Consider the following 22,732-nt stretch of genomic DNA (forward strand, 5'->3'; position numbering starts at 1 on the left):
TTGGTGTGTGTTTACAAACATTCCATTTGCACAGGCAAGACATTAGACAATGCCACGCGAGTAGTTGAGCGAGAACGTCCGTGGCCGAATGGTTACCGCGGTTAACTGTCGCGTGTAAGATCTGGGTTTCATTCCAGGTAGCGGAATGTTCTTTTATTTATTCTTTCTGCTTGTCGTTCTCGCACGTTCGAGAACTTTCTCGTATCATCGTGTTACAAATGTTCTACGCGCCGAACGTTCCAGGCCGAATGCTCCAGAAACCCACGCCGAACCAAAAGGTTCTCTGCGTGGCGAGCCGTGGTCAGTCTCGCCCCAGCGTTTGATCCTGCTCTTACGCTGACTTCGACGCCCGCGACGCTCCTCTGTTATCTTGTACTCCCGTTTAGTTTTGGGCAAAAGTTCGCCCCATGAAACGTTTATTTCTTCCTGTTCATTTTTTTTTTTTTTTTTTTTGTCACCACCCGTGGCATTTTGGTGGAGGTGCTGGCTAATAAACTTCTCCATTCCGGGTGTTGGCCTTGGGTGCGGCGACTTAATCGGGTCTTGGTAGTATCTTCGTCGGGTCGTCATGGGATTGCTGCCGGATTTGCCCTGCAGGCCCTCGGAGGGGGGCCCGCAGGGCCCCCCTCCGAGAGCCCGCAGGGACTATCCGGTACCCCGCACCTCCACCAGAATAATACGGTGGTGACCAAAAGAACAATAAATCCACAGGAATTTATTAACGTTTAATGGGGTGAACTTGGGGTGAACAATTGCTATCAAACGTTTGTCTCGTCATTCAAATTGGTTTGCAAAGTCATTCTAGTTCTAGACTTCACTTAATATAGTTAAAACAAGAGTGCAGGCGAGATGTTTAAAATCTGTCATTTTAAAACAGGGGAGTGGGAAGAGCGTTGTCCCGTCCTGTTTCCCTCCTCTGGTTAAAAATGTGAACACTTCACTTGCGTTCTATTCTGGTTATGTTATTCTGGTTTTGGCTAATCATTGTTGTCACAGCGTACTGACAGCATCTCGTCTATGTTCTGGCGCTACAATTCCAAGTAGTTCGTGCTACTAATTATAGTTAAGCATGAAGAGTCAAACACTTTCATCTAAACACCACTCTGCTAGCTCTCTGTTTTATATCGCGGATCTCAATCAAATTAATCGGCCGGCTATTTTCTTTCTATAAAGTATTGCCTCCTACTAATTCCAAGTAACCATTAGCAATAAAACGTTTCAAATCCGTTTCGTTCAGAGAATTGTGGACTTGTTACAACAACGCCAGACTCTCTGATAAGCGAACGGATTTTGAACGGCACAAACGCAACTCTTGGAGCTTGGCCATGGATGGTTGAAATTTTAGATGCATTCGGACACCGCTGCGGTGGAGCCCCGATCAGCTCCCAACATGTGTTGACAAGTGCTCACTGTCTGACGTAAGCAATTTATATCTACTATTCTGTAAGGTTGCTATTGAATCAATCCCAATGCAGTCTAAAATAGTTTCTTTATATCAACAATAATCAACAGTTTTACGAAACTCAAGAAACACAAAATGCAGTGACACTTAACCTGGAAAGTACTGCCGTATTTTCCCGACTGTGGTGTGCACACGGCTCATAGGTCGTACTTCGTGCCCAGAAGGCGACGTCAGTTGCGAGTATAAACTATAAACCGCATGTAAGCGATTTTTTGAGCGCCGAGGCAAGCGACGGCGACCCGCTTCGCTGCCACTCGGTCAGTCGAGCGACGAGCCAAACCGCAAGGAAGCAGCGGGAGCAAGTGACCAAGGATATGAGCGACTTTTTCCAGCAATCCAGAAACCGAGTGACGCGACGAAAGACAGTGAGAAATCTTCGTCGCTCGTCGCTGAATCTCGTCGCTATCGCCGTAGCTAGTCTCGTCAATCGCTAAATCGCTTACATGCGATACAGCCCTAAACGTCGGTTATGAGTTAAAGGTCAGTTTTGAGGTAAGCTTCAATTGTGAGTACAGCCCTAGTCCTCTACGTCGTTTGCTTGTCCTTGGTCTTTGCGCTTTTGTGTATATTGCCTAGTATACGTAAAAACAAACAGCTCTCCTAACAGCACGCCTTAAAAAATGCCCGCTTTGTTAGTTCAAAAAGAAGCTTGTATCATACATAAATCATCACTAACCAACTCCGTCATTCACGAAATCCGTCATGTCTAGTCATAATGAACGATCTACAAAAAACAAAAATCAGTCCTTGTACTTTACGCACCTGGGAATAGTCCGACCCCCATAAACGTTAAAGTATTGAATGTATATATTCCACAGACTAGTTAGGAGAGCACGGTATCGGACCTGGATAGCGTTGTTTAAAACGCGATCGTTTAAATTTGTTTCAAAAGACATTAACAAGTTGCTTTCGGGATGAAGAAAAACAGTGTTTATTAATTTCCCCATGTTCCCCTACAACACCACCACACACTACGGAGAACGTAAGCATATCGTAATAGACCCTTTTCCAAAGTCCGCGCCATCGCCTGTCCGCCATTGCTCGCTCACATACTCTGAGCGTGTATTGGACACGAAGACTGCGTCATCGTTCGGCGAGCACTCGGATCCAATCACGCGGTTCGGGTCCCAGCAATGGCGACCGCCAATGTTGTTGGCAAAACTTTTGAAAAGAGGCTATTGGGGTAGGAGACGTGGGGCACGCTCCTCAGTCGATACACGTCGGAAGTCGATTCATTGACCCGGAGGTAGAGCATAGGGAGGCGGCCGAAGATGTGTGGGTGCGATTTCTGCAAGTAGCGAATGAGTATGTATTTGACTCATTCTCCCCGTTTCTGTACATCCTTTTCCTTCTGTAGTCGTGTTAACCAAACCGGTTTTTCTGATATTTCCTGTCACGGGTATGCGTAGTCCGCGTGTAACATATATATTAAACATGGATACCACGCGTGCCGCAGCTGCGAGAGAAGACCCTCTCCTCGTCTTGGTTGCGTGCGGCACCACCAGATGGCTGTTCGATGTGCGGCTATTTAAAGCTAATGGTAGTTTCAATTAGTGGTCGACTGGGCTAAAGCTTTAAGTGGCCTCGAGGGCTAACGCCTCTCAGCTCGGCGCGTGGAGCGAAAGCTTGCGCTGGGAACCTCCTGGGTTCGATCCCCGCCGCCCCCGCTCGTCTCGATCTGGATAAATTTCGTACCGGAACGCGCTCGTGGAATCACTACTGCGTGATGCACGTTAGATCCCCCAGGTTAGCGGTTGCACTGCACTGGCTAAATTTCTCATCGACAGCTAAGAGACAGATCACCCGCTGAGGCGTGTATCATCAAGGTAGTATAAACATAAAAGCAAGTAAATTGTTTTTTGCCCTATTTGTCACAGTGGAAGATAACACAAAAAGGGTACGCAGTACGCATTGAAAAAGTAAGTGGAAACTTTCAAGAGGGGCGAGAAAACGTCGAATGGAATACCGTAAAACATATGTAGAGAATCGCGCTGAGCGTGTTTTCACAGTCCAAGAAGCGACAGAACATTTCTAGCTGATAGAGGGCGCAGGAGTCGCACCAGCCGCATCAGCATCAGCAACATGGCGGCGGCCTAGGAGCGTTTTTCGGAAAGGTGTATCGAGGAGGCTATGTCTGAGCGGGAAGAGCTCGCGCCCAGGTGCCATAGGAACGAGACAAATTGTCTCCCTTTGTTTCTTCCTTAGTCGCGCCGTATGTACGGCGGAACCGCTGTTGCCTGAAATTACTCGGGCGCGCGCCAGCAGAACATTATCTGGTCGATCGCATCGCAGTGTTCGTCGTGCTCTGTGTCCCCATATGTATATATATGTTTTTTTTGTTTTTTTTTTTTTAACTGAACAGATTTGTTTAAAAAAAGGCCGTGAAAGTTAGAGTAATGCGGTTGGTGCAAGTGAGTTATACCGCCAGACTTACATAGTCTAGCTTGCTAATCGTAATAATCAGCCGGCTAATAAATTAAAAATCGCGAATTAACTATTTAATAATATAAATATAGGACTTATTCTTCCAACTATAAATTGTACAGCGTCATCGAAAATTACTAAATCAACCCCTTTTACAAGGATATAACGCAAGGGAAATATATTAGGGCATTCCGTAAAAACGCTCAATTTGGATGCTTTTCCAGGTTTCGATTTCTTATCGGAGCGCATCTCGCCGCCCACGGCTGCTCCCCAGTGGCTGAGGCGCGCAACACGTGCGCCCAACTTCGCTCCATGCTACGAGGGAGGCGAGAGGGTGGCTTCGCGCCACGACCTCCGGGGTGCAGGACCGCGGGTGCGAAGATGCGCTCCTTAAGAAAGCGAAACCTAGAAACGCGTCCAAATGGAGCGTTTTTGCAGAACGCCGTAAAATGCTCCCCCAGCGTTGTATCCTTCTAAAAAAAGTTGATTTAGTGGTTTTCGACGATGCTCAGCAAGTTTTTAATATGAACAATATATATGTCGACTTTTATTAATTAAAAGTTATTAAGAAATTTTAATTACTTAATCAACTTATCGTTACAATTAACCCCCTTTACTATGTCCCCCTGGCCGCATAACTCACCTGCACAAACCGCGTGAGTAACTTTAATGTATTTTTTTAATCAAATCTGTTAATTTAAAAAAAACACCCGGTGTACCTATATCTATCTATCTATCTATCTCCCCCCTCCTCTCTCTTTCTCTCACTCTCTCTCTCTCTCTATATATATATATAACTGGTAAGAAAAAAAAACTTTTGTGAAAACAGCAACAATGGACGATTTATTCTTCGACGTTTCGGCCGGACTCCGTCTCTCCCTGACGAAGGCCGGACTCCGGCCGAAACGTCGAAGAATAAATCGCCCGCTGTTGCTGTTTCCACCAAAGGTTTTTTTTCTTCCATATTATATACCCACGCCTTCGGCCTCCCGCCACCATGCCCGTTAAACAGGGTGATACAAGGAGACGGCAGGCTCTTTAAATCGACCGCAAAATTCGGTTTCTTAACCTATCACACTACGACTTTGTGCAGCGTTGCCCACAGATGGTGCATTTGTTTTTGTAAACTTTGCAAAGAGCGAACTTACCTGAGGAAAAAGTAAAGAACGAAAAAGGCTTAGCTCCTATGGAAACGCAGCGACGCCACCGATCTTCAAACAACTCGACGCCGTTTCGCACGGGACACAAGAGATGGCGCAACGAATGCCGCCAACGAACGAGCCAACGTTACTAAAACACTCAGTTGGGAAACTCGCCGTCGAAACCTGGGCTGCTGGCGTCCACCGAGACCGAGCTAAAAGCGACAACAGCGCCACTCTTTATCATTTGTCTGTACTGTGGTCACCTTGAGCTTTTTGAAAGCCCGTTTTTGCGTAAAAACAAACGAAAAGGACTCTTTTTGTATGAAATTTATTGGAGTTTAGTACAAAAAGAGGGGCGCGTTACGTTTTTTAAAATATTTAGTTTGCAGCGTTTTGCGGCACAAGTAATATTGTTTTTATACAACCATGCCTCAGCGGGCCTTTCAGGTAGCGCGTCCCGCCCTAGGTGCATTTCAACTTCGGTAGTTAGGCGCGGCGCGTCCGCCGGGGAGACGGTTGTGGCACCCTTGTAACCTCTACCGCTGTATCTGTTCTTAAAGCCAAAATAGAAGTCACGTGCAGTTCCTCGAGTGGCTGCTGCCACTGGAGGAACTGCACGTTGTGTTCGTCATTAGCTCTGTGCTCGGAGACAGATCGGGGCCACTTTTTCAAAACTGTCGCTGTGGGAGTTTTCAAGTGAGTGTTTTGGTAACGTTGGAACGAGCATACGGCTCCGAGAGCCAGCGTCTTTAGCAGACAAAGTTCTCGACTGAAAAGCGGCGCGCGTTCCGCAGGCGGCGACAGTCGCAGAAACAAAAACAGGCGCGGTAACAACAAGGAACTGGAGTTCCTTGTCTGCTAAATACGCCGGCTCTCGGCGTTGTCTGCTCGTTCGTTGGCGGCAGTTGGCGTCGCGCGTTTGAAGACCGGTGGCGTCGCTGCGTTTCAATAGGAGCTAAGCCTTTTTCTTTTTTTAATTTTTCCTCGGGTAAGTTCGCTCTTTGCAAATTTTACAAAAAAATGCACAATCTGTGGGCAACGCTGCACAAAGTCGTAGCGTGATAGGCTAAGAAACCGAATTTTCCGGTGGATTTAAAGAGCCTGCCGTGTCCTTGTATCAACCTGTATATATATATATAAGTGAAGTAAGGTAAATATGAAACAATGGACCGGGAAAAGTTAATAAGTCAAAGATGCGTACTGCCGAAGTCTTTAATACGATGTTCATTACGACGTTTCGAGCGGGGACCGCTCTTCATCACATATAAAAAAAACCTAAGTATAGGCTGTTCGAAATTTAGAAAAAAAGAACTCTTTGAAGGACAAAAACTGCCGGCCTTAGTGGACGTCAAGAGTTGCAAAAACGTAATAATTAGCAAGATAATTAGCTAAAATGTATTCATTAATGTTTTAGTTAGTGAAAACAAACATGTGGTTAAACTGAGAAACTTGCCAAGCATCATCCGAAACCGCTGAAACAACTCTTTTTTAGAAATACATAAGGCAGCTGCAGGGAGAGCATTTTACGGCGCTCTGAAAAACCGCTCAATTTGAACGCGTCATCGGAGCGCATCTTTGCACCCGCGGTCCTGCTCCCAGTGGCTGAGACGAGCAACACATGTGCGCCCGAGACGCTGACGTCACGTGAAACGCGTAAGTCTTCGGCGGAGTGCAATGTAGTATTTTCCAAACTTTTGAACTGATCAGCTTTCTTTAGTTAATAAATTCAATCAGGAGGACGCACTAGGTCTCAGGTGGTGTTCATATGACGTTCCTTTAAAGTAGAGAGTAAGCACAGAAATAATAATGCTATGTGTTATCAAATTACAGCCAAACATTCAAGAAATCCATTAGAGTTTTGCTCGGGAGCTATTCCAGGCAGCAAGCAGAGAAAGGACTGGAGGAAGAAATTGATTCCATCTGCATGTACTCTCAATTTGTAGAGAACATATTCGAGGCAAGTGATTGCATGAATGCTCTCATAAAAATTGTTACCTCACCAAGATGTTGTGAATACAATGTAATAGCAATCAAACTTAATTAAATTAACTAAACTACTCAATTACTAATTGTTATAAAAACAAAACAAAATTAAGAAAAATAACTATCGATATGGCCTGCTCTTGCAGCATATACTATATATTTGTCTAAATCTCATTTATTTCTCGTTGACGCTAGACACATGATGTACTTTCGGTAAAGTCAATGCGCTGATAGTATATATTATTATAAAATGCTTTTGTAATGTTACCGCTAAAGGGAAGACTAAAAAAATGAAAGCCGCTTACAACTCCCTGTAACGCCGAATTAGAGCGCAGCTCTTGAGGAGGAGGAGGGAAGGGCACTGGGGGGGGGGGGGGGGGTTAAACTAACCAGGGGGGTCACGTGACCTTAGGGGTCACGGGACCCCCAATGCCGATGATGTCATCACTGACGTCACTGATGACGTCATGAGTGACGATGACGATGCTGGTACCGATGACGTCATCAGTGATGATGACGATGACGATGTGGATGCCGGTGACGTCATCAGTGATGATGACGATGACGATGTGGATGCCGGTGACGTCATCAGTGACGATGACGATGTGAATGCCGGTGACGTCATCAGTGATGACGATGACGATGTGGATGCCGGTGACGTCATCAGTGATGATGACGATGACGATGCGGATGCCGGTGACGTCATCAGTGATGATGACGATGACGATGTGGATGCCGGTGACGTCATCAGTGATGATGACGATGACGATGTGGATGCCGGTGACGTCATCAGTGATGATGACGATGACGATGTGGATGCCGGTGACGTCATCAGTGATGATGACGATGACGTCATCGGGGGTCACGCGACGTCGGCGGGGGTCACGTGACCTCGGGGTGTCACGTGACCTCGAGGAGGGGGTCACGTGACCTCAGGGGAGTCACGTGACTTCGGGGGGTCACGTGACCTCGGGGGGGTCACGTGCCCCCCACGAGGTCATGTGACCCCGGTGGGGGGCTCGCGCGGTGCATTATGGGACATTTCCCATGATGCACCGGGGTCACGTGACCTCGGGGGGGGTCACATGCCCCCCCACGAGGTCACGTGACCCCGGTGGGGGGCTCGCGCGGTGCATTTATTTATTTATTTATTTATTATTCCCTCAGGGCCCGAAGGCATTACAGAGGGGAGTGGGCGGTCGACAGATAAAAATAACATAGTTGAACAAGGCAAAAATAAAAAAAAAAAAAAAAAAATAGGACGGTGCATTATGGGACATTTCCCATGATGCACCGCGCGGTTACGCCGACGGCGACGGCGACGGCGACGCCGACGCCGCTCAAGCCGGAAACGGGCCCCTAAGAGCTGCGCTCTAAAATGAAAGCCGTTTACAACTTCCTGTAACCCCGATTTAAAGCGCAGCTCTTGAGGAGGAGGAGGGGAGGGTACTGAGGGAGGGCATATTCCTCCTCCCTCCTCCTCCCTCGTGATCCTTCCTGCTACTCCGGAACGAAAGGGCTCCGGTTCGAAGCCGGCCGAGGGACAAGAGATAAAAGTCTTTTAAAATAATTTTTTCGGAGTAATGAAATTTTGGATTCGTCCCCCCTGCTCAATCAACCCGCTCCCCTCCTTTCTCCTCCTCCCCTCACGGGGGTCACGTGATCTCGGGGGGGAGGGGGTGGACCAACACCTCCTAGAGAAGAAGGCCAGAGCGCTCTGAGAGGTTACGTCACAATGGCGGACGAAGGAAGTCCATGTCGCAACTACGTGAGAATACGCTATCGACGTGAAAACAATAGGGAGTTTTCGTAGATCGTTTTTGCCGTCCCGCAAGGGCCCTCCGCAACCCGCTACGATAGCGGGAACTCCACAGTCAAGGCTATTGGCGCGCCGGCGCAGTATCAACTTCTTCGCTGCGGAACGCTTAGCGGAGGAGGCAGCGCGGTCTACGAAAACTCCCTAATGTCCCTTGACAAGCGGCGCGGTGGTGTTCGTTCATGCGCGTTTATCCGACATTAATATACGTTTTAAAGGCGCTGTCTTGTACAATTTATTATATATATAATATAAACGTATTATATAACGCGCTACCAAGGTTGAGAGTACCAAAATTATATTTATGAGTATTCCCGTAACCGCGGGACTACGTGCAGTTCCGCGGCACCCCACACTTTTCGAAAGGACCGGCTGCGATGCTGCTGATGCCACATGGCTCCGATTCTGATAAATTTACGTTGTGTGTGAGCTGCTCACTGTCTGAAAAGGAACGCTGAGACATCTCAGAAGGGAAGCAAACCGAAAAGAAATACAGTCGTTGTCGCAGGGAGCGCACACCAGCAAGAGATGGGTCGACAACGTTAAGCCTTTCGTCGCCGCTGCTCTCGTGTGTGGTACTTTTGAGACTTGTTTCCCGTCGTATTTCTGTCATCACCGTAGTCTCGGGTAGTTTTTTTTTTGTGTTCGCTTGATACTACGGCATTTACGTGCATTCGTGAAACAAGTCCTGCTACGGAGTGACGTGTGACTACTAGCCAACGAAGGCTCTGGTCGACTAATCGATAGACCTCTCTCGACAAAGAGAGGCTTCTTGGAGTTCGTGTTCAAATGTGTTCGTCACGGATATTGTGGGACGTATGAAGACGATCGACAGGTGAGAAACAACTTATTTACGGGCTTTCTTGTTCATGTAGGACGCAAGTAAGATGCTGCAATCGTTTTTTTTTTAATCTCATGATAAATTGCAATTTTGTTCCTTGTCATTATTCGTATGCAGTTGCGTCGACATTGTAAATTTGCGCGCTAATCTAGTTTTCACTGGAAGATGAAAATCAAGTTTGTGTGATTATTGAAAGTGAGTTGTTTGTGGTTCTGTGTCTATTTATACTAAAGTTATTTTATTGCCTTTTCCGCGTTTATACTAGAATCTTAACTGTATTAAGGTGATAGTATTATTATATACAAAATAAGTTATGTTTTGTTCTAAGGCAGCTCGAGCCCATAGGGAGAAGTAAATTAGTAGACTAAGTAGTAAGTTTAGTACCCCTGCCACAGGGAAACGTTAATATATTTTCATTCAGTGATATAGGATTTAATCAGCTCGCGGTCTTGAGTGATTATACGAGCGCCGCAAGCGGATTTGTCGACCCTATAATGTCATTCGATCGAAATTACATTAATTTTGCCATGTGGCCGGGGTATGATGCAAGAATTCAGTGACTGCACGCGATAACGTCGCTTACATGATCGTGAGAAACGCTTGCCTTGTCCGCGTTGACTATGTCTACCTGATTTTTAACTGTTCTGTTTTGCTGTTTCAAAATCACTGCGTGTCTCGCCATTTTGTCAAAGTATTTCTGTATAAAATATGCATTCCTACAACAATAATTGCATGACTCAATGTTTTCGACTTGAAACAATCACATTTTTAGATAGACGTCTTGTACGCATACCTCGTGCCATTTCGTACCGATTATTTAGCGTTGTAATATTTTGCTCGTGTAATAAAATGTTTTCTAGACCCGTTGCTATCTGCAGCTTTCATTTTAGCTAATATGACACGCGTATGTGACTAAAAACGCGTTACGACGGTCGATCTACGCGCGTTGCATTCGCTTCGACGCGCGCCCCCGATGGCCTTCCTTTGCGACGTCACGAGAAGAGCACTAAGGCCTTGTCTTCTAGGAAGTGTTGGGTGGACACGTCACCTCCGGACCTGGGGGGGGGGGGGGGGGGGTCGCGCGACCTGGGGGGGTCACGTGACCTGGGGGGGGCGTCACGTGACCTCGCGGTTACGCCGACGGCGACGCCAATCAGTCTGGAAACGGGCGCCTAAGGGCTGCTCTCTAAAAAAGTGAAAGCCGTTTACAACTCCCTGTAACACCGAATTAGAGCGTAGCTCTTGAGGAGGAGGAGAGGAAGGTACCTAGAGGGGACTGCCCCTCCTCCTCTTTTGCCCATCCCCCATTTAGGGGAAAATTTTCCCCTAAACTTATTGGAAAAATACCCCACTAAGTTAGGCGGTGAAAATTTTCCGCTAGATTTAGCCCGAAAAATTTTCCGCTGGATTTCGCGGGGAAATTTCTCTCCTAAGTATAGAGGAGAAATTTGTTTGCTAAATTTAGTGGGGAAAATTTTCCGTTAGATTTAGCAACAACATTTTTCCGCTAAATCTAGCGGGAAAAATTTTCCGCTAGATTTAGCGGGGAAATTTTTCCGCTAAATTAAGTTGGGAAAGTTTTCCGCTAAGTTTAGCGGGGAAATTTATCATCATGCACCGCGCGGTTACGCCGACGGCGACGGCGACGCCGACGGTGACGCCGACGCCGCTCAAGCCGCATTCGGGCGCCTGAGAGCTGCGCTCTAAAATGCCAGTTATCCAACAGCTCAAAAAATGTTCAAAAGGCTAGAACTGAAAAATTGAAACGTGCATGGACATTCGGATGCTTCATTTCGAGAAGCAATGCATAAGCGAGTTCGGTGTGTCAGATAATAAAACCTCTCATATCTGTGCTGCAACGGGCGACGTTGCCAGTTTTATGAGAGACCTGCATTAACCAGGTGGCGCTGTAAGTCTTTATTCCAAGTACCACCTCCCGCCAATATTTTTACTTTCTTCTGGTGGTAGGGAAGCAACCGCCCCACGGCGACACCGGTATCATGAAGCTTTTCGTGTACCTGGATTTGAGACCGCTTGAAGCTGGTGACTCGGTATAACGTGATTTGTATTATGGGTTAAGTTTAACGGTACAATTAATGTGCCAGGAGTTAACGAGAGCGTTTGTCGACTGCAAGCAGTTACGCCTTTGAGCCCGCGATCTTGCTCTTGACGCGAAAACGCCGACGTGCAGTCAACCCGCACAAGAATCGGCCGCCACTAAACTGCAAGCGCTCTGCATGCTTCAAGTTCCTCCCTCTCTCAAATCTAGGTTTTCTGGAAGATCTTCTGGAAGCATTGAGAGGAATTTCCGTTGGTTTCACGGCAGCTTTAGGGCTATGTTTTGAGATTCGTATGGCCCATTGAAGATATTACTAAATTCAGGTAACGCTGCGCAGATTTTAAAGGCTGGTTTTCGAACTTCCGAACAATGTTGTGAAGGACTATTCCTTCTATATAGAGCATACAATTAATATCGCAAATATTGCAAAACCTTAACACTAGTTAAATGCACTTTCAATGCTATCTCATAGATGGCGCCTGAGTACCAGGCAGCGTGTTATCTTGTCACAAGAGAGTGCAAGGCTGCCCAAAGCCCTTGGTTGGAAAAAAGCGCAAGGGTGTGAACCGGCCTTGCGTAAACTACCATGCCTTTACCCCCAAAGTTTTACTGCGTCCGTCACCCTTTGAATATATCGCGCCTTCCAATGAAAGCCAGCAGCCTTCCGGGCTAATAAAAAGCTAATATTACTATCTAATTCGTTGTGTAAATATTATGAAAACACTTTCATGAGGACTATAGTATAATGAAATGCGTGACAAAAAAAAACAATTGAAGCTTATTTAATTACGTGAGTTGAGAACTTGTTGGAATAACCTATCCATTAATCCATTCATTCACTAATCAACAATAACGATCAAGCAATTATTCTGTCAAAAGGGGTTTGCAAAAGGGTTTGGCAACAATTCTCTAGGGTTGCCAAACTCAACATCAACAACTTCTTTACTAGCGAGAATTCGTGTCGTCCGGAAGGAATGGTGTTTAGCGCACCACGGCTTGTTGCCGAACGTAAATAATTTATTTTGTTTTCGCAGCTTGCAAAGTGAGAGGCAATCTAAAGTACAGCTGAAATTAATATCATGTGTGTACGTACAGAAATGCTAAGTACAATGTGCGATGATTATCTTATTATTTGCTGTAAAACTTTGTTTCCTACTTCACACTTCTCAATTGCCCAAATAGTGCTTGGCAGCTGTCAAATTGATGGCACTAAAAAGTACGAACGTGTTTTGTTTTTGTTTTATCCTCTACTTCTGCAATCATCTCGCGGAATTTGAATCAATACAGCAAAAATAATAAATAAAATTATGCTTCTTTAATAAACCGCATACAGTTGTTTCGTCCCTAGGGTTATAAATGAATTCTGGAAAACATTCAAAATATTGAAGTTTCATCCTCCTCCAGAATAGCCGAATTCAAACTTTTATTACACTGATTGTCGCCGATTTGTTCATGCCCAGGGCTAATAATTAAATTTAATTTTTATGTATCGCAATATACTAATCTGAAAATATGTAATATTGTTCTCATTCAACTTAGATTTATAGCAAACCACTTCTACCCTTCTTTTTTTAGACTGACATTGCCATCGTAACACTGAAAAGACCTGTGGAATGTTCACAAACCATTAAACCAGTTTGTCTGCCCGACATCGATGACAATCCAGATTGTGAGGTTCCCATGTATGTTGCTGGATGGGGATACACTGAACGTAAGAGCAACTAATAAGGTTGTCATTCAAAACACCTAAGGCTAATAATATCTAAAAAAAACGAATATTTTAGAGGTTTCTGTCTGTCCACATCGTGTAAAGCTGCTTGCGTGTTCCGTAACGTTCCGAAAGAACGCCCACTCAAAAGGAAGAATTAAATGGTGAAAAACAGGGGGGGGGGGGAGCTATCTTTGGGGATGCCACAGCAAAACTTTATAAAGAATTAATGTTAAACACCCTGGCACCGGCTACAAGCCATGTGACGCGGGAACTGATACCGCGGATCGCGGATACGACAAATTCGCGTTTCGCGGTGCGAAGAACCCATAACTCGTGGAAACTGATACCGCGAAGGGCGGACGCAGCAGGTGCCATTTTTATGGCGCCATAAACACGCGGTAACCCTCTACAACTTTGCCTGTCACATTTGTCAGACCTGCCGGTACAGCAAATTCCGCGTTTGGTGCGATTCCTCTCGGATATCGCGTGACGTCCGACAGGAATCAGGAGGTGGGCGATGTTTCGGAATCTTTATGTCACAAATATTTAGCCAGAAAAACGGCATGCCCACTCGGGGGCGTGCGTTCTCTTGGAACTTTACGGCAGTTTGGAACCACAAAGAGTTGATGCCACCTCTGGTATTTCCCAGCGTTGCCGTTTTCCTCTTCAAACAAGCAAAACCTTTCTTTTTGGGACCTCTCTAGTTTTTCATTCTTATTATTGAACTCCCAAATGATGTATTTTCCATCTTACGGCTGTATACTGATGACTGTATGGTTTGCCAAAATATTGACATTTATTCGGAATACACCATTACACAACGTGACCTTAATCGTATTCTTAGCTGGAGTAATAACAGGAAAATGCCGGTGAGCGTTTGGACGTGCTACAATGTGCCGTTTACAGTATAACTTTCCATTCCTTTGCCCTTAATCCGTAAATATTTAACTTGTAGCGTTAGGTGAACAAGTGTAGTCCTTTGGCGTATATTCCACTGAAAATAGTTCTGGAGGAACATACCTAGGATTTACAAAGTGCTCAAAAAACCTCCACGACTTTTTTTTTAACATACTGCTACTACAAGAGCATGAGTACATTTCAATTAGACCAGGGTATTTATGTCCAACCTGCCCTTGGTTAATACTGATGTATCACATACACTCAAACAAAACAAAAATCGAAGAGAGTAGGTTTGGTACTATACTCCGTCTCACCCTGCGAGGAACTAGGCGAAAGCCAAGGGGGGGAGCACGACCTCAGGAAAGCGCGCATCCGAATTTCAAAAGAGTGCGCGAGAGAACTTTCGATACGCAGAGTACGAAGAGCATTCATTTTTCGGAAATGTTTCTCTGTTTTCAAAAGGGCACTAGTTTATAATGGTGAAGGAAACGTACAGGGTATTCAGTCTCACGAACATTCATGCCATATTTTGTAAACATGTCAAGTGTTTGGAGAAGCTGGAGGGCGCAAGTCGTTTAGCCAATCCAATCCAATCTTTGTGAACGCACCTGGACCCGTATCCCCCGACCACACGCAGTCCGTACATACGCTCCCTTGTCGAACACTCGAACTGACTCATCTTCATTTCTTAATCGATACTGGTTCTTATCCCGGATTCTCTTCGTCACATCGCATACAGATACCATTTAGTCCCTTCAGTAGTCTTCAGTAGCAGAAAGCGTACGCAATCAGCAAACAAGTCACGTGGCTTTATCGGGTTCCTTATTGGACCCAGCGGCCTGTTTGCACTGGGCTTTAGTCCATCGTACGATGAGACGGAGTATAGTCTTACATTAATTCGCAAATGTCCGATCAAGATAGCGAAGTTAACAATGTAAACGTTGTACGTAATTGCTGCTTCATATAATCCTTTTGTCCAACAATAGTTCGAGAATGAAATCAGACACACAGTTACATAACGTCAATGATTTGGAATAATTTGTTAAATTTCCGGGGATAATCCCTTTGGGTGCTGCAGTATACCCCTGTAAAAACAAATTAGGTTATACCTAACTAACAGTTAGAGTTCGTTTATTACACGAAATTACGACACTGCTTTTTATTTGTGGTACAACGGCAGAATAAACTTTTCAGGTATTATTAAAAGCACTTTTCCAGTACACTGTTACGCGTCCACCAAAGGGCCTATCAAATTATAATTTTATAGAATACATAAAATCTGCATTTAAACTTTAATATTGCTTTGAAGAAACTCTTTTAAACATTAGAAATTCAATGTGCGGTTGAGCAGCACCTATATTATCTTTCCTACGGTTTTAAAATCAGAGGTTCATCGAAAAAAAAAATGCAAAATTTAATACTCGCTCTTAAGAAAATGTTTGAAATGTTACAGAAACCATTAACACTTTATTTTCCTTTTTTTCTTACAATATGCTCTTTTTAAGCATGTTTCCTTGTCATCACGTAAGCTTACTTGCTGTGCTGTATGAGAGTGACGGCTCGGAACGGCAATGTTCGTAAGAAACTACCTCAAGAAAGCACTTTTTTTTACGAATTATACCAGATACGAGATATTTATATAGTAAAATGAACGCGTCCGCGTTAGCTACAGTGATTATAGCGTCACAAAACAAACACAAAGGTTTTGGCAGCAAGTGAAAGTTGAGGTGCAAAATTCCTGTCAAAGTAAGTTATGGTTCACTTATTCATATAAGCAGTTAAATAAAAATACTGTAGTCCTTCAGAAAGCCCAAGGCAGTTCTTTTGAGATAGTGATTTCGGCATACGCGTAAATCGCGTAGAATTCATCCCCTTTTATAAAAATAAAATAAAAAAGCAAACAAAACGTAATTTAAGTGTTCTTTGCTAACTGGTAAAATCGGCATGGCATTATGAAGCGCAGTGGTGATGCGAACGCATTAAATTAGTAAAAAAACTGAGCTCTCGCCTGCTGGTCTCACTGACTTTTCTTCGTATAACTCAATACTGGCCAACGCCTCGATGCAAGGCCTAAATCTGCAAAAACTGTTCTAAAAATTGTCCACATTGCTTTACAGAACGTCTAAATACATTGTGATTATAATATGTATTCTAAAGTCCTCACCGTGTGTATAAAACCTCAAGATAGCAAGTGTGATGTATGGTGCCAAGCAAAGATAAAATCGCCTTCGCTCTACATACATCCACGGCAATGAATATTATTAACAATTTAGTTTATAATTATACATGCATATTACCTGGGACTCCACTCGCAACAATTTGTTGTAATCATTTAACGATGTTGATGCACTCTTAAATGCTAGCACCTACATAATCCAGCTACATTAATCAATATCTTTTTTTTTTTTGCTCCTTTTTACAGCGATCGTGTGGAAGAACCAGTTTTTGTCTGAAGATGTGGACGGGTCTCATGCCAAAGAAGATTTGATGACAGTAAACTCCGGCTCCGAGAAAAAATCCCAAGACGTAATTGAAGGTGGGGTATACCGATGGCACACAGATGTGCTTAAAGGGGCGCTAACAGGTCAAAATAAGATTTTCTTTGTAATCCGAAACGATTGAAAACGATGCCTGGACAGTATCCTCCAACTTCGAAACTTGGAAACTCAGTATTTGTGAAGTAAAAAAAAAAACAATTTCCCAAATCCGAATTTGAGCTTCCCACGCCATCCGCACTAGTGCAGTGACGTCAAATATGGAATTGTCCTGCAACCCAAGTTTTTTTCACACCTCCAAACCATCCCACCCCAAGTGTCGTGTTCGCCCGCGTTCCGCGATATAACTCTCTTCTCCGTGCCCACCGCCTGCTGCTGTGAGGAGACGACGCTTCACTTTCGAGTTTGCAGTTATTTTAGGTCCCTTTCAGCGATCTCAATTTCTTTGATACGGTGCGAGGTCGAAGAGGACGCGCAGTGGACTTTGTCACCGACGTCAGGGGCCATGTCGCGCCGGTTCTGCGTGAAAGGCTGCCCCGGCAGAGTTACCACCGAAACTACGGTAAAACAGATACCGAACGCAGTTGTTGTGACCGTTTGACGATTTCTTGTTTGAAGTCTGAGAGGTCATGGGGCATTTAAGAAAGAGAACTTCGTCCGCTTGCCCCACTCACCGATCATCCTCACTGCCCTTTATGCCGTGCGCCGCCGGCAGCGCCATGCTTATTGAGGGATGATACAAAGCCAGTAGGCGACGTTACTTCAGACTCCGATTTTCGGTATTTCCAAAACAAGGGCCGTAGCGCGTTCACAATTGCGTTAAAACACATGTTTTACGAATGTCCTTAGTAAATATTTAGGAAATTTCGCTTACAAAACTTCTAAAATTCATATTGTTGGTGCCACAAATAAAAATATAGGAGGAGGTGAGACGAGGAAGAGAATGGCGCCAAAAAGCTCGCTTGTAGGAAATGTTTTTCTTTCTTGATTTTTTGCGTTGTCGTATTTTTTTCTGTTTCTGTCTAGAAACGGATAACTTGCGTCGTTTTCAACCACAAAAAAAACGACCTTTGGGGTGTTAGTGCCCCTTTAAGAATGTTGCTGCGGTATTGGCTTGCTATTAAAGCGTCTAACAGCTTAGGTGCACGTATCCATATGGTTCAATGCTTCTGGGGCACAACTGCTCCAAATATCTAGTACAAAAATAATTTTACCTTTCACTAGGTATTCTCCTTCCCATACTGGCATTCTAGTGTCATTAAGAGCCTGATTTCATGATACCCTCCATGCTAAAAAAAATAACTGTAGATAGAGGGATTCACTACCTGAAGCAATAGAATACTGAAAGTATATCTCAGTAGAACAAGCTTAATTTGAAAACTCAGAAACAGGGTTTTAATGGTGAAACTCGCCTCGAACGTGTTGCGAAAGATGTTCCAGCATTACAACTCTCATGGTCTCATCATTTAATTTCCGGCGGTTTAAATCCAGATACCCTACAATTAGCGACGTTTTACAAGTATATTCTTATTCATAACCAACAAGATTCCTTTTGATGATAATGTGATTAGTACAAAGGTGCAAGCGAGCTGGACATGAATAATCCCTGCGAAGGGGAACCTAGGAAAAACACAAATCTCCAAAAACAGCTAGGTGACTCTTGCGCTACTTCAAAAATCCTTCTGGTCCTGATATCAAACCAGGGACGACTCTATTTCCAGTGGAAATTTTTGCTTGTATTTTGTACTACTTGCTTCCCTTCTCCAGGGAATTAATAACTTTAAGATTCCTTCATACCACAAACGTTAAGCAATTTTACCTGGAGAAGATACAGATATACTAAAGTCTATCTCGCAATAACAAATGTTCTTGCGTTTTTTTTTGTTTTTTTTAAATCTTCCACAACTCGTGAAGAACAATCTCGCAAGATAGAACTCAATTAGAAAAAAACATTAACGGTTTCCAAACTCAGTTCGAATTACGAGAAAATGTTTCATGGTCAGCTTAATCCGTCGGTCTCCATCTGATTTTATATTTCAGACACAACCGAGCATTTCGACTATGACACTGGTGTGACACCAGGGTACCCGTTCAAAAATAAATTTCCTGATATGCTGCAAGAAGCCAGGGTTCGGTTAATCCCAAATGAACAATGCGATAAGCTGTATAACGACTCGTCACTTCATGGGAACATCGTTTGCGCTATGCACGACTTCGGATCAATATGCTCGGTGAGGACAAACATTTATTTTATTTTTGACCATATGCACCATTAAGTTATAAGACTGCAAGTCTTAAATACTGAAAATGGCCATTTTCTTTTCGAAGGCATTTTAAAACATCTGTAGTCAATATAAGTATCGTACGTAGGTGCTCACATGTGCTCAACGTCCCTAAAAACAGCTGGCAGCCCAAGGAAGACGGGGTGCAGCCAGTCCCCGTAATATTAATAGTGACAAAACTCAGATTACAACATTTTTTTAGCGTCAGCAATCAAGAACGCTGTCGATTGTGCTCAATGACAGAATGAGAATGATAGGGAGTGTCTTCAGAACGCCCGTTTGCCAGCAAACTCTCAGCGCCTTCAACAGTGCTTTGGAAGCGCACGCGCCCTTGAGGTGCACGAGACTTCAAAGCGTCGTCTAATGTCGGAAGCTCGCGCTGTGGGCGGAACAACTGAAGCTCCTCCCCGCAATCATTCTGCACCTTCATCCCTACAACCACCACTTTCCTCAATATATTTCTTTTTTGGACCGAAAGTCACGTGACTTCTCTGTGTTTTTTTTTTATGATAGACTGCCTCCACGACTATTATCTAGGAATACGAACAATCTCCATATGTTCAGCATTCTGCCTATACTTCGTTCACCATTAAGCTGGCAGTGCGATGGAAGCTACGCGCTCGCCGGGTCAATCAACCGCCTCCCTCTCATCAACTGACTCCGCTTTCGTGGTGGTAGTATGGGCGGGAGCGAGAATGTGTGGAAACATATAGACATAGAACTGGTCCAAGAAGCACGTTGATTTCGCCGCACTGTCAGTGTATGAATGGAGTCGGTATAAAAATAAGCTCCGAGAAATGGGAGCCCAGGTGTATTCACCGTTTCTCTGGGACCCCCAGTAGAGCTCTTCGATGCAGTGCTCTCTGTGGTGATCACGGAAGTTTGATTGGCCATTTTAGAATTGATTGTTGTAACTTCTAAAGCTTCCAGAGTAGCGGACAGAAAAGTGTTGGTCAACCAGGACAGACACCAATAAGCATTTTAGTCGGCAGTTTAGTGTTTACATAGTTTCGCCTATACTGCTTTCAGTAACATCCAGAATCGTAAACTAAACCCGTTCCATCACTCAAATATCTGCTAATGTCTAGTGGCTCCTGTTTTGAGTTACAAAAACAAATTGAAATTGCGTGGCCGTGCAGACACGTTTCTTTCCAAGTACCTTTCAATGAGAGTACGCTTATTAGTAAATACAAGCCACGGGTTTCTTTGACACGAAAATGGAAGGCGTCAAACTAGCGCGATGGCTGCCCCACAATGCGCTATATCCTAATTAGAGGTGAACGAATGTAAATTTGCTTCCGCGTGGGTTCCCGCTATTTAAGCCCTTTAATTTCTTCTAATTCGGCTTTTTGATTCTTAAACAGGGCGACAGTGGAGGCCCACTGGTGTACAAGACAAAGGATGACCGCTAGACCTTGATGGGACTAATAACCTCTACCGTGTTGCCATGCAATGCCACCCATCACCCGATGTACTTCGTTAGAATTAAGCCCTTCATGGACAACTTCATCCTTCCGTGCGTTCAAGATCCTAGTAATTGCACATGCAAGCCAGCATTCGATACAAACCTCGGCATTTATAATTAGTGTGTTTTAGGAAAATCTAAAGACCTTTCATATCTCTATGTTATTAAAACAAATACTGAGATCATCTGTGCAACCTTCGGGCGAAATCACTTGTGCTGCATAGATGTTTAGAGTTTTAGAGAAAAAAAAAACGTATCTGCTTTTTTGCATCTAGTTACCGAGTGTGTCCGCGTTAAGACCACATATTAAGAAGACACTAAATATACCAAATTCACCATAATGGCGGCAGCAGAAACATGCTTCTTCTGCATGAGGTTCAAAGCGGCAAAGCTAGCTAATGCCGGACGTGCCGCAACGCTGACAGTGACTGAATTGAATCGGTTTTATTTAGACACTAGGTCAAGAGTAACAGGACAAAAGGCAAATTAACTCTGCCTGACATGGCCCTGTCACCCATTTACAATGCCCAGCAGGCGAAAACAAAAGCAATAAACATTAAAGGCGTAGAAGAAAATACAATAGAACATGAAAATCAATCAACACAGCATATTTTGTACAGAGCTCATACAATCAATCGCTAGTGCACCTAACACTTTGGAAATAAATGAAACGGGTAATACAACTCATACGCAATGAAAATATGATCTAAAAGTATTTACTCAACGTGACATGACAGAAGGTACCGCTTTATACTAATTTTAAAGCTGTGTTTTGATACACGATCTGAAAATATTTTCCTAAGAGTGGGATGTTTACTTAAGAAATAAGGTATTCAGTATGCAAAATGGTGATGTTCAAAACGTTTCCTAGATTAAGGTATTCTATAGGAGCCGTGACGAAGATTGTATCGTGCGTTACTAGGAAGAGGTGCGTCAAAAAAAAAAAAAAACGGGTGGGGTCACTGCTTATTTTGTTATAGATATACTTTGAAAGCTTAAGAAGGAATAGCTGACTAATGGTAAGAAAACCTATTGAAAGAATATATGGGCTGTGTGGTCAGTACGCTAAAGGCTTTCTAAACAACGTATCGCTTTTTTTTTGCAAAAGAAACAACCTATCAATTTTTTCTTTTTTTTTTTTTGCTTTTGAACCCTAAACCTAGAAACAGTAATGGAGAGGATAGTAAACTAAAGTATAGTGCAACTAACGTTTTAACCAGCATGAAATCAGCGATCTAATTTTATATAAAATACCAATAGATCTTGAGATGCTTGCGTGTATTTTATTTATATGAGGTGTCCAGCTTAGATTTTCTTCAAAAAGAACTCCCAAAAATTTATAAACATTGACACGCGCGATTTCAGAGTCTTGGAATTTTAAAAGAATTTCACAATCTTCAGGTTTACTTCGTGGCTTACGAATTACATATTTTGTTTTAGTAACATTTAACTGAAGTTGATTAAAGTCATGCCAATCCGATAACTCGCTGAGCGACGTTTTAGTAGTGACTTCTAGATCACCTAAAAATGGACCAGAAAAAAATTAGCTTGTATCGCCGGCCTACAAAAGTATTTCAGAGGTGTTCGGTATAGGCACCAATATCATTAATAAAAATAATAAAAAAAACAGAGGACCTAAAAAAGGCCTTGTGGAACCCCATGCGCAATTTGTTCTGACTTGGACCGGTATCCGTTAAAACACGTGTATTGGGACCGACAAGATAAGTAACTACGAACCAAATCTAAAGCAACACCTCGAATTCCATTACACGGTAGTTTATAAAACAATATATTGTGACCGGTGGTAACCAAAGAAACAGGAAATAAACAGGAATAAATAAACGTTTAATGTGGCGAACTTGTGCCAAAAATAAAAGAGTACAAATCTAATAACAGAGCGTCGCGGGCGTCGAAGTCGGCGTAGCAGCAGAGTCGAACGCTGGGCGAAAACTGACTGCAGATCAGCACGCGGAGTCCCTCATGTACGCGTGTTGGGTTCTGGAACAATCGGCCTAGATTGTTCGGCGACAGGAACATTCGGAACTCGATCAGACGAGAATGTTCTCGAACTCACGAGAACGCAATGAAAGAACAAATAAAAGAGCATTCCACTGACTGGAATCGAACCCAGACTTTCTGCGCGACAGTCAAG

At 43.9% G+C, this 22,732-nt stretch overlaps 1 pseudogene; it reads left to right on the forward strand.

Annotated features, from left to right (window-relative positions):
• The window catches only part of LOC115329806, a 38,842-nt pseudogene extending 18,141 nt beyond the window's left edge, over positions 1-20,701 (forward strand).
• Positions 20,702-22,732: the final 2,031 nt, after the last annotated feature.

Source organism: Ixodes scapularis, unplaced genomic scaffold (assembly GCF_016920785.2).
Source record: "Ixodes scapularis isolate PalLabHiFi unplaced genomic scaffold, ASM1692078v2 PGA_scaffold1__304_contigs__length_218370807, whole genome shotgun sequence".
Lineage (NCBI taxonomy): Eukaryota > Metazoa > Arthropoda > Arachnida > Ixodida > Ixodidae > Ixodes > Ixodes scapularis.